We start from the raw sequence: 12,463 nt of genomic DNA on the forward strand, positions 1-12,463 counted from the left end.
CATGTGACTTTCTGAGGGATTCCTTCATAGACTGTCTGTAGCAGAAGCTTTCATCCTAACTAATTATCCTGTCATCTTCAACGGTTGCATCCTTCATTGCCTTTAGGAGTCACCTGTCTAACAAAATGCTATTGGTAAATGATGTGAGCTAGAGAATCTAATCAGAAAGTCACTCACAAGAACCCTCTGACCTACACCACGAGATTGACACTTGAGCAAACATTAGGTTAGTAATACGACAATTATTAGAATTCTCTAATTTGATGGCACTTAAAAATATGAGCATTGAAAAGCATTCAAAGTAACAACTAGACAATGTATAAACTTTTTATATACATTTTTCCTTGAAGGTGAACGCAGTCGTATCTTCTAAACTTTATTCCACCGAGGATGTCGTAATGGTTGATTATATGGTAAACAATGCCTCAACTGGTTAAACAACATTCCTCAAACTTATGTTGTGTGACTGGCTTAGTCACCAAAAAGGTATTAATGACAAGCTTTATGAATTAGGGATAACGATAACATCTTATCAGGAATTACGACGTTCCCGAATTTTTGCGGCAGTTTCAGTTACCAGAAATCCTCGTGGAATTTCGCAGTTTGACAGCAAAGATGGACTAATGCAACTTGTGGCTAACAATTATGATTTAGAGATAATTTCCAAAAATGGCCAGAAATCAACTCACAGTTGGCCAGTGATCATCATACATTCATAATCGAAACCCCAACAATAAAGTGTCTCAAGCTTGAAGATACAAGGCAAAGACCCTCAAACTGGAAGATATCCCTGTGAAATGCTTTCCTTGCAGCAAAAACCTAATATGCAAGCAATATGCGGCAAACAGGCTGTGCCCATGCTTTCATTTATTACGACCTAACAGGTGTCTCTGAACAAGTTATTTGTTAAAGATTTCAAGTGTTTTTTTTTTTTTTTTTTTTTTTTTTACACTGATACTGTAAACATAGCTGAATGTCCATAATAATGTGGATGTAATACCAAGCAAGCACAAGAAAGTGGACGACAGCCAGAGCCAAGAACTGGTGTAGAGTACATACCATTCCTTGACAAGACCCAAGCAGAACCTGACACAATCAAAACAGCAATGGTTCGAGCTCAGTTCTTCACAACTCTCACTGGTCAATAGTGGAAAATCTTTTTTAATGATCAGCCGCTGTATCAGATAACAGTACATGTCAGCTGGACTGACCAGGAGCTTTTCACGTATTTCATACCGTAACTTGGATGACTGCATTTGCTAATGAGTTTCATTGGGTTTTAAATGTCAGGATGTGGTCTTGAGGAAATTCTTAGGTCAACTACCAAAGGGTACCTAAACTTTTGTTTGGCCAAAAAATTACTCAAAATATCAGAGCTCTTCTAATTGATCTCAAAGAACTACTTCGTTCACTGCTATAAAATTCTGAGCTTCATGATAATTTATATACATGGTTTATATCACCCAAATAATGGAAGCAAAAAGTGAGAAAAGTAAGACAACTAAACTCTGTGTAGGGTTCTTGCAAACCCGTTTTTATTATGATTATATTTATCCAAAGAGAAAAAGAAGGATACTGGCCTCTTCATATGTTTGTAGCAGAGAAGATATTACCGTAATTATTTTCTTCTGGACACTTCTACCATGCTCCTTATGGCTTTTACTACTTCCGCTCCATCCAAAGCCTACCTACACCTGTCCTGCAGAAGTTCATGAAAGATCAGCATGTGATAAATCACCAAGATGACCTGTGGAATGGGGTATGGTCTGAGCTCTTCATTCACACAACATATATGAGGTATGGTAATGGACCTTCTGTTATTATTGGATCTATAATGAATGAGTCTACTCTGTCTGTATAGGCACCCTCTCTGAGCATTCATTAGCAGATCAAGGCGGATCAAGGTAAATTTAGAAGAAATGAAAGATGGACACGTACAGCAGATAGTGTGCACTCACAAGGAAGAAACCCACACTCACATCGAAGCAGATGCTAATGAAAAAAAAAATATATAATAATTGTTATCAACCTGCATAGACATCTTTGATGATGAATCTCATCCTACCATTAGCATCATTGATACACTTTATGGACGGATCATTGATCATTCTGACTTAAATGCCCATGATACAATTATGTTGGGGGCCACTGCACAGGTGCAGTATGAAAGTGAATGGCCAGGGTGTTTTCAGAATAAGAAACAACCCAAAGTCAAACCTATGGCAGCTGTAACCAAGTTAAGAACATGCGTTGGAAAAGAACCCCACATATCTGAGACATTATTCATATATACTTGCATCATTGGAATAATGGCTTCATCAAAGGAAAATGTATCCTCATCCAACATATCTCTATGACGAGAATGAGAGATGCGATTAACTGTAAAATCTGTTCTGAAGAACAATCTGAAAGGCGAGCCTAAAAACGAATACTTAAGTCTGGTGGTAGTTTTCCTGGATGGCTGTGCCATTCTGTGGACTCTTCCATTCTATGGACTTTTCATTCCCCTACACACCCAGCAAAGGTATGTTGCTGTTACCAGTCTCATAAATCATCTGTTTAAACAGATATGCTTGCTGTTGTATTGAATCGGTTAAATTCCTTAAGTACCAAATCCCCTTGGTCTACAGCAAGGTCAAAGGGACTTAGTGGTGTGTACAAACTCTCAAAAGAGTCACCACTCCTAAAGCGAGAAACGGTGGTCAATGTCACTGTAAACAAAGAACAAATCATACAGTTGACTGTCACCAATTTGTGCAGTGTGGACGTTCCTCCCAGCATGAAACTTGTTGTCGGACCTGATCCATATCCTATACATATTAGAGTTGGAAGACAAGAAACTGCCATCCCACATGAGGAAGCAGACATCATTATGATATTTCATATAATCAGTAAAGCTGCAGCAGGGCACACTCCAATCAAAGTAGTTTCTGATGACACTGACATACTTCTACTTCTCAGCCATCACTCACATGAATGAAATCCCAACGCTCCAATTATACATGGAATTTTACACCAGAGACCGAACATTTTTCAGCATTATTAAAGTTGTTGAAAATCATGCTTCAATTATACCCAACCTTCTTATTCAATATGCATTAATTGGATGTCATACTGTTTTGTCTTTGTCCGGATAGGCAAAGCCGCAGCTCTTAAGAAGTTGGTAGCATTTACTGATGAAATGAAGCTTTGCTATATCTCAAGGTCACACAATTAAATCATCAATTTATCCTTGGAATATGTTTCAGTCCTGTATGGAAAAGAAATATTTGGTACACTGAGTGAGGTGAAATGCAGCATCTTTACAAAGAAGACAAGCAGCAAAAGGTACATGTCACCTAAGTTGAAAAGTCTACCTCTCACAATATTTTTCTTCAAGCTCCACTGTTCCCAAGTTCACTATGAAACCACTCTGTGGAAATATGCAGGTGTGCCAGTACCCCACAAAAGTTCAACCTGCTGGAATCAGGGTGGCAGAGGAAAGCGTCACAACTGCAATCATTTCGCATACTTCCAGGTCAACTAGCTGGTCAAGAAAAAGTTATCGACCTGGTTAATTGCCAGTGCAAATCAGGCTGTAAAAAGCTCTTTTTTTTCCTGCATAACATAAGTATTTACTGGCTTTCTGTAACTTTTGCAAACATAGGGGACAGGCAACTTTTGACAACCCTATGAAATTTATCACAGACAACAGCAGTGATGAAGAGTGAACGAGTATCCAAAACTGCATCTGTAAATGATTTTAGTGTGTCAGCATGATGTATTTGTTGATAATTAATGAAAAATTTTAAATTATTTATTTTTTATTTTTTATTGTAAATATATATATATATATATATATATATATATATATATATATATATATATATATATATATATATATATATATATATATATATATGAGACAAAATAAGGTAACCTCCCTCCGATTTCAAGAGCAGAGCATGGCATGTAGGTTGAACTTTGGGCCCAGTCTAAGTGTTTTTGGAGCAACCTGTTAAAACTTCTCATGGCGACCAGTCAAAGACTTTTCTTCATAAATCTAGATGGGTTTGACAATAGACCGCTGATTTCCATTAAGGTTTTGGAGTCAAGACTGTTTGCATAAAAAGTGCTTATCAACAATGAAGGCCAAAGGTCAACATCCTAAGATATGAAGGGTAAAATGCTTAGATTACTTATGTTATGTATATTCAGTTAGATCTTACCAAATAGTATTAGAATTTCATGAGCACAATATATATGTGGTTTAATAAAATTATTTTCAAAGGATTAAATGCAAGCAAACTTATTATGAATAATCGTTTAAATACTTTTGTCATTCTTCTAGTTTTTGTTCAATTCCCTCCTTTTCCTGAAAAAAATAGTAAAATTTTTGAAATATTTGATGCACTTCAGACACACACACACACACACATATATATATATATATATATATATATATATATATATATATATATATATATAAATATATATATATATATGTGTGTGTGTGCGTGTATACACACACACACACACACACACACATATATATATATATATATATATATATATATATATATATATATATATATATATATATATATATATATATATAGCAGAAAGGCGAAAGAAAGCAGATACTTCAGCATTTGGACAGTTTATTGTCTAAGCTTTCGGGAACAACATTTCCCATCATCGGAGCAAAAAAAGGAATGTAAAACACATATCAATAGACATTACGTTAGTCAATGAAATTCTGTTAAAAAGGCAAGAATTATAACAAATAAATCGAAATACTTAAAAAATTAAGTGGAGGAAATATACTAAAAAATAAATTAAACCATATAAATCAAATTAAAAATTAGAACATTAAAACATTAAATGAATACTATAGGAAAAGAGCAATATCAAAATCAGAACAAATACACAGAAAACTTTAAAGAAAAATTCACAAAACATCATAAATAAGGGAATCAAAACAATAATACTCAGAAATAACCTGGAATAAAAGAAAAAAAAAACAGACAAAATAAAATAAACTCTGGATAAGAAAGAAACACACCTATATAGTATGGAAGAATATCCAAGACTGAGACATGGAAGGACGGGGAGGTTTAGACGTTAGAGCGTGTAAGTAATGGTTTGAAGATTAAGTGGTTAAGTTGTTAGGCAATATGTAAAGGAACAGAGGTTGTTGAGTGATTGAGAGTAGGGGATAGCTGTTTAATGAAAAGTGATTCTAGGGTAGGTAGAGAATAGCTATTGGGTGATTGGGCTAGTATTTTGAAATTAGAATAGTTAATTAATTGCTTGCATTGTTGAGCGTGATTACGTATGGAAGAAAATTCTTTTTTATTTAAAATACAACCTGTACGGTGACTGACTCCTCTATGAGAGTCAATGCGGATCCTCAAGAGACGGTTGGAACAACCAATATAGGTTCCTAAATTACATTTAGGACAATTGTATAAGTAAACAATTGAGGACCGCATCAAATCTGGTAGAGTGTCTTTAAATGTGAACATGCTGCCTATGGATAGTGGATTTTTTAATACAAACGTAAAATTAACATAAGGATACAAATTAGAAAGAGCTTCATCAAGTTTACATTTAACATTTTTATAGTTATATATAAATGGCAGAGACACATACATTTGCTTCTTTGGTACGTTTAGTACGGTGGCTTTCGGAATAAAAAAGTTATCTAAAAACTGTTTTGTAAAGTTATCAAACACGTCACATGGATAACAGTTCCTAATAAAATATGAGGTATTATTTTACTATAGTTCCAACTCTTTCTATAATAATTATAGTATTATAGATGCATTTTGCATAAGAAATTGTTAAACTTTGTCTCAGAACACTTTTGGGGGAAATTCACCATATGCGAGATATGAATGGTTATAGAATTCCTATCCTCGAAAAATTTCGAAGTGTTTTGTTTACTTTATCACAGACACAGTTTGCAGTTTGTGCTGTGATGCGAATTTGTTTTTGTTTGGAACTGCATTGTGGTTCTGATGCGAATTTTTCCCTCTTAAAATTGCATTGTGGGTAGTTACTTCGTATGTCTAGGAGTCACGTGACCTGGTGAAAATCTGACAGCTGTCAGCCATATTTGCTTGTCATTTGGTTGAAGTCTCTCATAGATTTAAGCTATGTCTCTGTGTTTGTCTTGCAATTTTGATTATTTTCGATTAATTCATGATTTTTATGAAAATGAAACACGGTGCATTGAATTTTTAAGAGAACATGGAGTGCTACCTGCAGCAGTACAGTGTTTAAATTGTGGAAAACCCTGTCAATTCAGAAACGATAAAAACGTTAGGCGCTGTACGGGTTATGTTTTAGACAAAAGACACAAAAAGAGAAAATATTGTAATTTTACTGTAAGTGATCGGAAAGGCACATTTTTAGATAAAGTTAAATTGCCAGTATGGAAGTTGATGATTTTTCTTTGCCAATTTTGAGTGAATTTTGGAAACATCGCCCAATTATTTAGTATTTAAATATTTCATCAAAGACCAGTGTTGATTGGAGAAGTTTTTGTAGTGAGGTGAGTCAGTTTTGGTACAATAATCAGGAGCCCATTGGTGGTGTTGATGTTGAAGTGGAAATTGATGAAACACTAATTACTCATAGTAAATACCATAAAGGTCGCCCTCTTACCCAGTGTTGGTTGTTTGGTGGTATAGAGAGAACATCAAAAAAATTCTTTGTTGAGGCATTAATTGATCCTGGTGCTGACAATCGGAAAAGTGAAACTTTAATTCCATTAATTAATCGCTATATTAAACCAGGCTCTATTATTTACAGTGATTCGTGGCGAGGTTATAATAAAATCAGTGAGAGTGGATACACTCATTTTCAAGTAAACCACTCAGAAAATTTTGTTGATCTCAACAATCCTAATATTCACACTCAAAATATTGAACGCTTGTGGCGTGATATTAAGGAGTGGATTAAAAGGCCTGGTATTAAAAAAGACTATTTGAAACAATACCTTGCTAGGTATTTATTTATTAAGCATTACCAGGATTCAGTTTTGCACCAATTTTTACTTGAAGCTGCTAAACTGTATCCACCTTTAAGTGACACTCACCCACCATCACCACCTAGGGAATCCTTTTCTGATGACGACGACGACGACACTGTAGATGAGCCACAACCTTCTTGTTCTGGATATAAACCATCAAAACGTTTGTGTCCATCCAATTAAGGTAAATTCTTAATTGTATTTCAAATAGTATTGTAACATAATATACTTCCCAAGTTAGGTTAGGTTAGGTTGGTTTGATCTGGTTAGGTCATTTAAACACTATCCGGGGAGGTACAGGGGCACAGAGCACCCCCGTCAGGGCTCTGTGTCCTAGGTTAGGTTAGGTTAGGTTAGGTTAGGTTTGTTTGATCTGTAGGTGCTCCTAATTCATTAATTCATATGCTGTTTTGTATCCATGGTGATTTACCCCACCCAAAACCCCGTGTTCCCAAAGGGTCCCCTTGTTGGATGTAGTAGGGGGGTATAAGCTACTAACTGAAAAACAACTTATTTCCCCGAACTATTACTATCGTAACCATTCACAACACATTAAAACACACACGAAAATATATAATTACTCTACAAAAATGGAGTTGGAACTACTGTAAAAATTTACCAAATATGATTTTAAAAATTTAATTTCCTCGTGGAATCTACCCCAATCTGAAGAAAGATTAAAAGCTCTAAAAATTAATGTTTTACATGAGTTTACTTTAAATGAAATCGGACAGTGACTACAAAAGTTTAACCCAAGTCCAGTAAAAGTTTGTTTTCTAAAAATGCCAGTACTAAATGCACCATTACAACGTGAAATCTTAATATCTAAAAAGGAAAGTTGATCATTATGTTCGGATTCCAACGTGAACTTAATATTTGAATGAAATGAGTTTATGTACTCTAAAAACAAAGTGGCATGATGTCTATCTTTAAAAAGAACAAATGTATCATCAACATAACGTCTATAAAATAGGGGTTTAAAGGACACAGGGCACTGATCAATGAACAACTTTTCTAGGTGGCACATAAATATATTTGCAAAGGTAGGGCCCAAGGGAGAACCCATTGCCATACCATCGACCTGTTTGTAGACTGTGTTATTGAAAATAAAGAAAGTTTCTGTTACGGCAAGTTCAAGTAATTTTCTAAAAGAGTTAACGTTAAAACCATGAAATGAGGAAGTCGGGTTGGGAAATAGTCTAGTTAAAATAATGTCTATTGTTTCTGATAGTGGAATATTAGTAAATAAAGAGGTAACATCATAACTGACCATAAAACTATTGGGATCTTGCTGGAGAATATGAGGTACAAACTGAGATGAGTTTTGCAAGGTGTAAGCATTGGAAGTGAGATCACTGAGTAAAGGGACTAAAAATTTAGCTATACTAAAATTAGCGGAGTTATAAGCAGCCAGAATGGGACGCAAAGGTATGTCAGCTTTGTGAACCTTGGGTAAACCATATAAAACGCTGAAGGATGAACCAGTGCTGTACAAGGAACGGTATGTTTCTTCTGATAAAAAGGATTCATATATATATATATATATATATATATATATATATATATATATATATATATATATATATATATATATATATATATATATACATATATATATATATAACCAGAAAAATACTTTTAATCAGATTTCCAGAATCATATAATACAGTAAAACCTTCAGATATATGTATATGTAAAGAAAAACGTCCATGTTGAAAAAAACGATAAAACCTAGAGACTAAATTATCCTGCGATTTTTTTTTCATCTCCACTTTCTAGACAGTAGAAGGTCACATATCCTGAAGTGAATTATAAGTGGAAGGGATAATCTATTAATCAATATATTACTATTCAATGGGGAAAATCATTCATAAACAAAACGTAATCTTTCGACATCACAGTAATTACTGAATTTAAAGCCGCAATTTTCAGCGATAAGAGTCCCTGGCAAATTGGACATTTTGCCAAGAGACTAACTTAATATTCTCATATTGGGACCAGACTCAAACACCAAATTTGTTCTCATGATGGAGAAGGCCTGACCATTAGAATTAATTGCATGCCTATTATTACAAACAGGATGAAACTGTCCGGGATGATCTGAATGTAAAGGATGGTTTAAAAAGAAATATATATGCATATACATATGAAAATAAAACATTCATTACAAACTATTCGAATAACAGCTAGAAATTCATATCTAAATCAGGAATGATAAATTTAATAGACCACAAGTTCCTGTCCAACAAATTAAGAAGTGAATAATCAGCTGAAGACCAGACGGGAGAACGATACTCGAAATAAGGTAGCATGAAAGAATTAAAACACTCATTCAAAATAGATGGATCACCGAAAATCTTTAAAGACTTTCTCAATAAGCCAATTTTTTGTGTAATTGAAGAAGACTCAAACATAATCTGTTTCTCAAAAGTGAATTTCCTGTCAAGAATAACACTTAAAATTATAAAAGAGTCATACCGAGTTAAAGAAGCATTATAAATGGTGAGATTCGGTTGTTGAGGAAACACTTCATGCTAAAGAAAACAAGACCGCGTACCAGTTTGAATTTCTTAAGGGGATCGTCCTCCGTTAATTTTCATGGATATCCTCTGGGATATCAAAAATCTTTATTTTTTGGCAGTGAACTGCATCACAACTGAAGAATCACGTGAGAAAGTATCGTACTAATTCTCCCATAAATAAGAGAGTTATTGTTTTTTTTTTTTTTTTTTTTTGTGCTAGAGGTATATGGCACTTTACTGGCTATCGTAATAACATGCCACCATGTTCTTGAACTCACTGTAACCTATGACGAGTGTATTATTTCTATAGAATATCGAGAGATATTTTACTATTAATCGTGCGTTTGTCAGCTCTTTTCATTAGTTGCCCCACACAGCTCAACAATTACTCATTGTCTCAGTGTCTACTACAAACCCATAGTGAAGGGAAGAGTTGTGCCTTGTGCTCTTGGTGTGGTCACTTATTTTCTTCTTACTTATCTTACGAGTGAACTGCAGTGGTATTTATCATGCCTAAAAGCAAAACAAGAACCATATATAAGGATAGGGAAAAGTTAGCCCTTGTAAGAAATTTTGATGGTTAAATAAGCATGGTAACATTCAAGATACAGTCCTTGAATGCAGAGTCAACCACTTGTTGGAACAACCAGTGGGAGTACAGTCACTCATATAAGTTGATGGATGTCCGGGTTTTTTTAGAGAGATTTCCATTTCACTCCTTTCTGGAAGACAGGTGTCTGTTAGTACCAATAGGTAGTTGAATATTTGACCGGTTTGGCGCTCCCATACACCTGTCGTCCAGAAGTAGGTGAAATGGAAATCTCTCTAACACCCGGACATCCATCAACTTATATGAGTGACTGTACCTACACATACAGTGGCAAATAAACAATCATCACAGGCAGTGTATGACGATGATATTGTGATAGAGGAGGATGGAGATTTAACAGCTCCAACTTTATCATCGACTATTGAACCTGTGGCATCGTCATCTTCACAGCAAATAACAACAACAACAACTTCCTTTACTGAGGAACCCCGTATTCCACCAGCACGAGTACGAACAAAGCTGATGTTGATCGTTGACGAAAATGAGGAAGAGAAGTTTAAAGATTATGATGCCGTTAGTTTTATAAAAATATCACAGTTGGAAGCTATAGCAAGTGTTGCGAAGTGCCCGAAAAGAAAATGTAAAAGTAACATAAAAATTATTCCTGCAAACATCAGATAGGATACTACATTTGACGTGGTCTGCAATGATTGTAACAGTATTCTGTGCAACGCTCCTCCAAAGGCATATGAGAACGGGAAATCTAATCAAAAGTTTTCACAGAATAACTAGCAAGAGGTTTTTCATTGACTGAATAATGGAATTGGACGTGCAGGCCTAAGGAAAATGTCAGGTCTTGTTGGTGGCATAGTTCTGACTGCTGGATCATATTCAAGACACAGTGAATTTTTATATAAAAAAGATGAAAATGCATGTGAAGAAGCATCAAAGAAAGGCCCATAAATTTGTATCTGATTTTTATATAAATAAACTTGGAATTTAACCTGATGAAAATGGGATAATAAACATTGGAGTTTCATTCAATCGCACATGTCTCACTCGTGGCCATCAATCACATATATGTGTTAAGTTTGTAATAGAAGTATTCACGGGGACAGTGATTGATTTTGAAGTGCTGAGTAATTATTGTTATAAATGTTCTAGATATACTGAAAACGTCATAAATGTACAAAGAACTTTGAACGAAAATCTGGAAGTATGGAAGCAGAAGAGGCAATAAGGATGTGGTCTCGGTCCGAGGCAATTGGTTTTCGTTATGTAACGTTAGTAGGTGGCGGGGACTCAAGTGCTTTTAATGCTATTTGTGCTATGAATAATAAAAATAGTCCTTATAGAAATATGAAAGTGGTAAAGGAAGACTACATAAACCATGCTGAGGAAAGGATGGGATATCGATTGATGAAAATGGAAAAAAGACGTGAGTGAAATAACTTAAACAAAGATGGGGAAACTTAAAAAAAGAGATTTTTATTTCAGGAAAAAACATGCTAACGCAAAAGCTTATTGAATATATTCGGTGTCGTTATGGAAAAGCATTACAAAGTAACACAAATACAACTGTTAAAAGCATGAGAAAAGCAATTTGGGCTATGTATTTTCATTTAATTTCAACTGACGAAAATCCTAGACATAACTTTTTTCCGGTTGGTGCAAAGTCCTGGTGCTCTTTTAATAAAGCCATAGCTTGTGAAGAAAATACACGATCCCATGAAAAAAGAAAACATGGTCTGTCGAAAATACCTTTGGACTTACATGCCCACATTCGTCATATATTCGCTGACATGTCCTCTCCTGATCTACTACAAAGATGCTTACCAGGGTGGACACAGAACCCAAATGAGTCAATATATAGTCGAGCTTGGAAGCAATGATCAAAAATAAAGTTTATTGGGTTATATTGTGTCATATTTGTTGACAAAACAACCACTGTAGAATACAGTTTTGGATATGAAAGAAGCAACCCTCTCACAGCATGTTTTCGCACGAGTACTGATATTCATGAATCCTTTTCATCTCCTTATAAAGACAGGCTGACGATGCAGTTGCCAAGAAATAGAAGAAAAAAAAAAACAATGAAGAAATTAAAGACTACGAAAGTGGTACCTTCTAAAAGCAGAACCAGGAAAGAAGGAGGGGTGTGGCACCTCCTGATACCCTCACCTTCAGTGAGTAGCACTCTCATGGGATGTTGGGGGGAGGAGGGAGGGGCCATGCTTACGATAATTACCAGATAAAGCTTTAACGTAAGTTTAGTTATTTTAAAACATTTTTAGAATATTTTCTAATTATCATAAACGATAAAAATTGTGTTTAATGATGATATTATTATTATTATTATTTTTTTTTTTTTTT

General features: G+C 34.8%; 1 pseudogene; it reads left to right on the forward strand.

Annotated features, from left to right (window-relative positions):
* The first annotated feature begins 398 nt into the window (after positions 1-398).
* LOC137640893 (uncharacterized) lies at positions 399-12,221 on the forward strand (annotated as a pseudogene).
* The last annotated feature ends 242 nt before the right edge of the window (positions 12,222-12,463 follow it).

Source organism: Palaemon carinicauda, chromosome 5, assembly GCF_036898095.1.
Source record: "Palaemon carinicauda isolate YSFRI2023 chromosome 5, ASM3689809v2, whole genome shotgun sequence".
In the NCBI taxonomy this organism is placed as follows: Eukaryota; Metazoa; Arthropoda; class Malacostraca; order Decapoda; family Palaemonidae; genus Palaemon; species Palaemon carinicauda.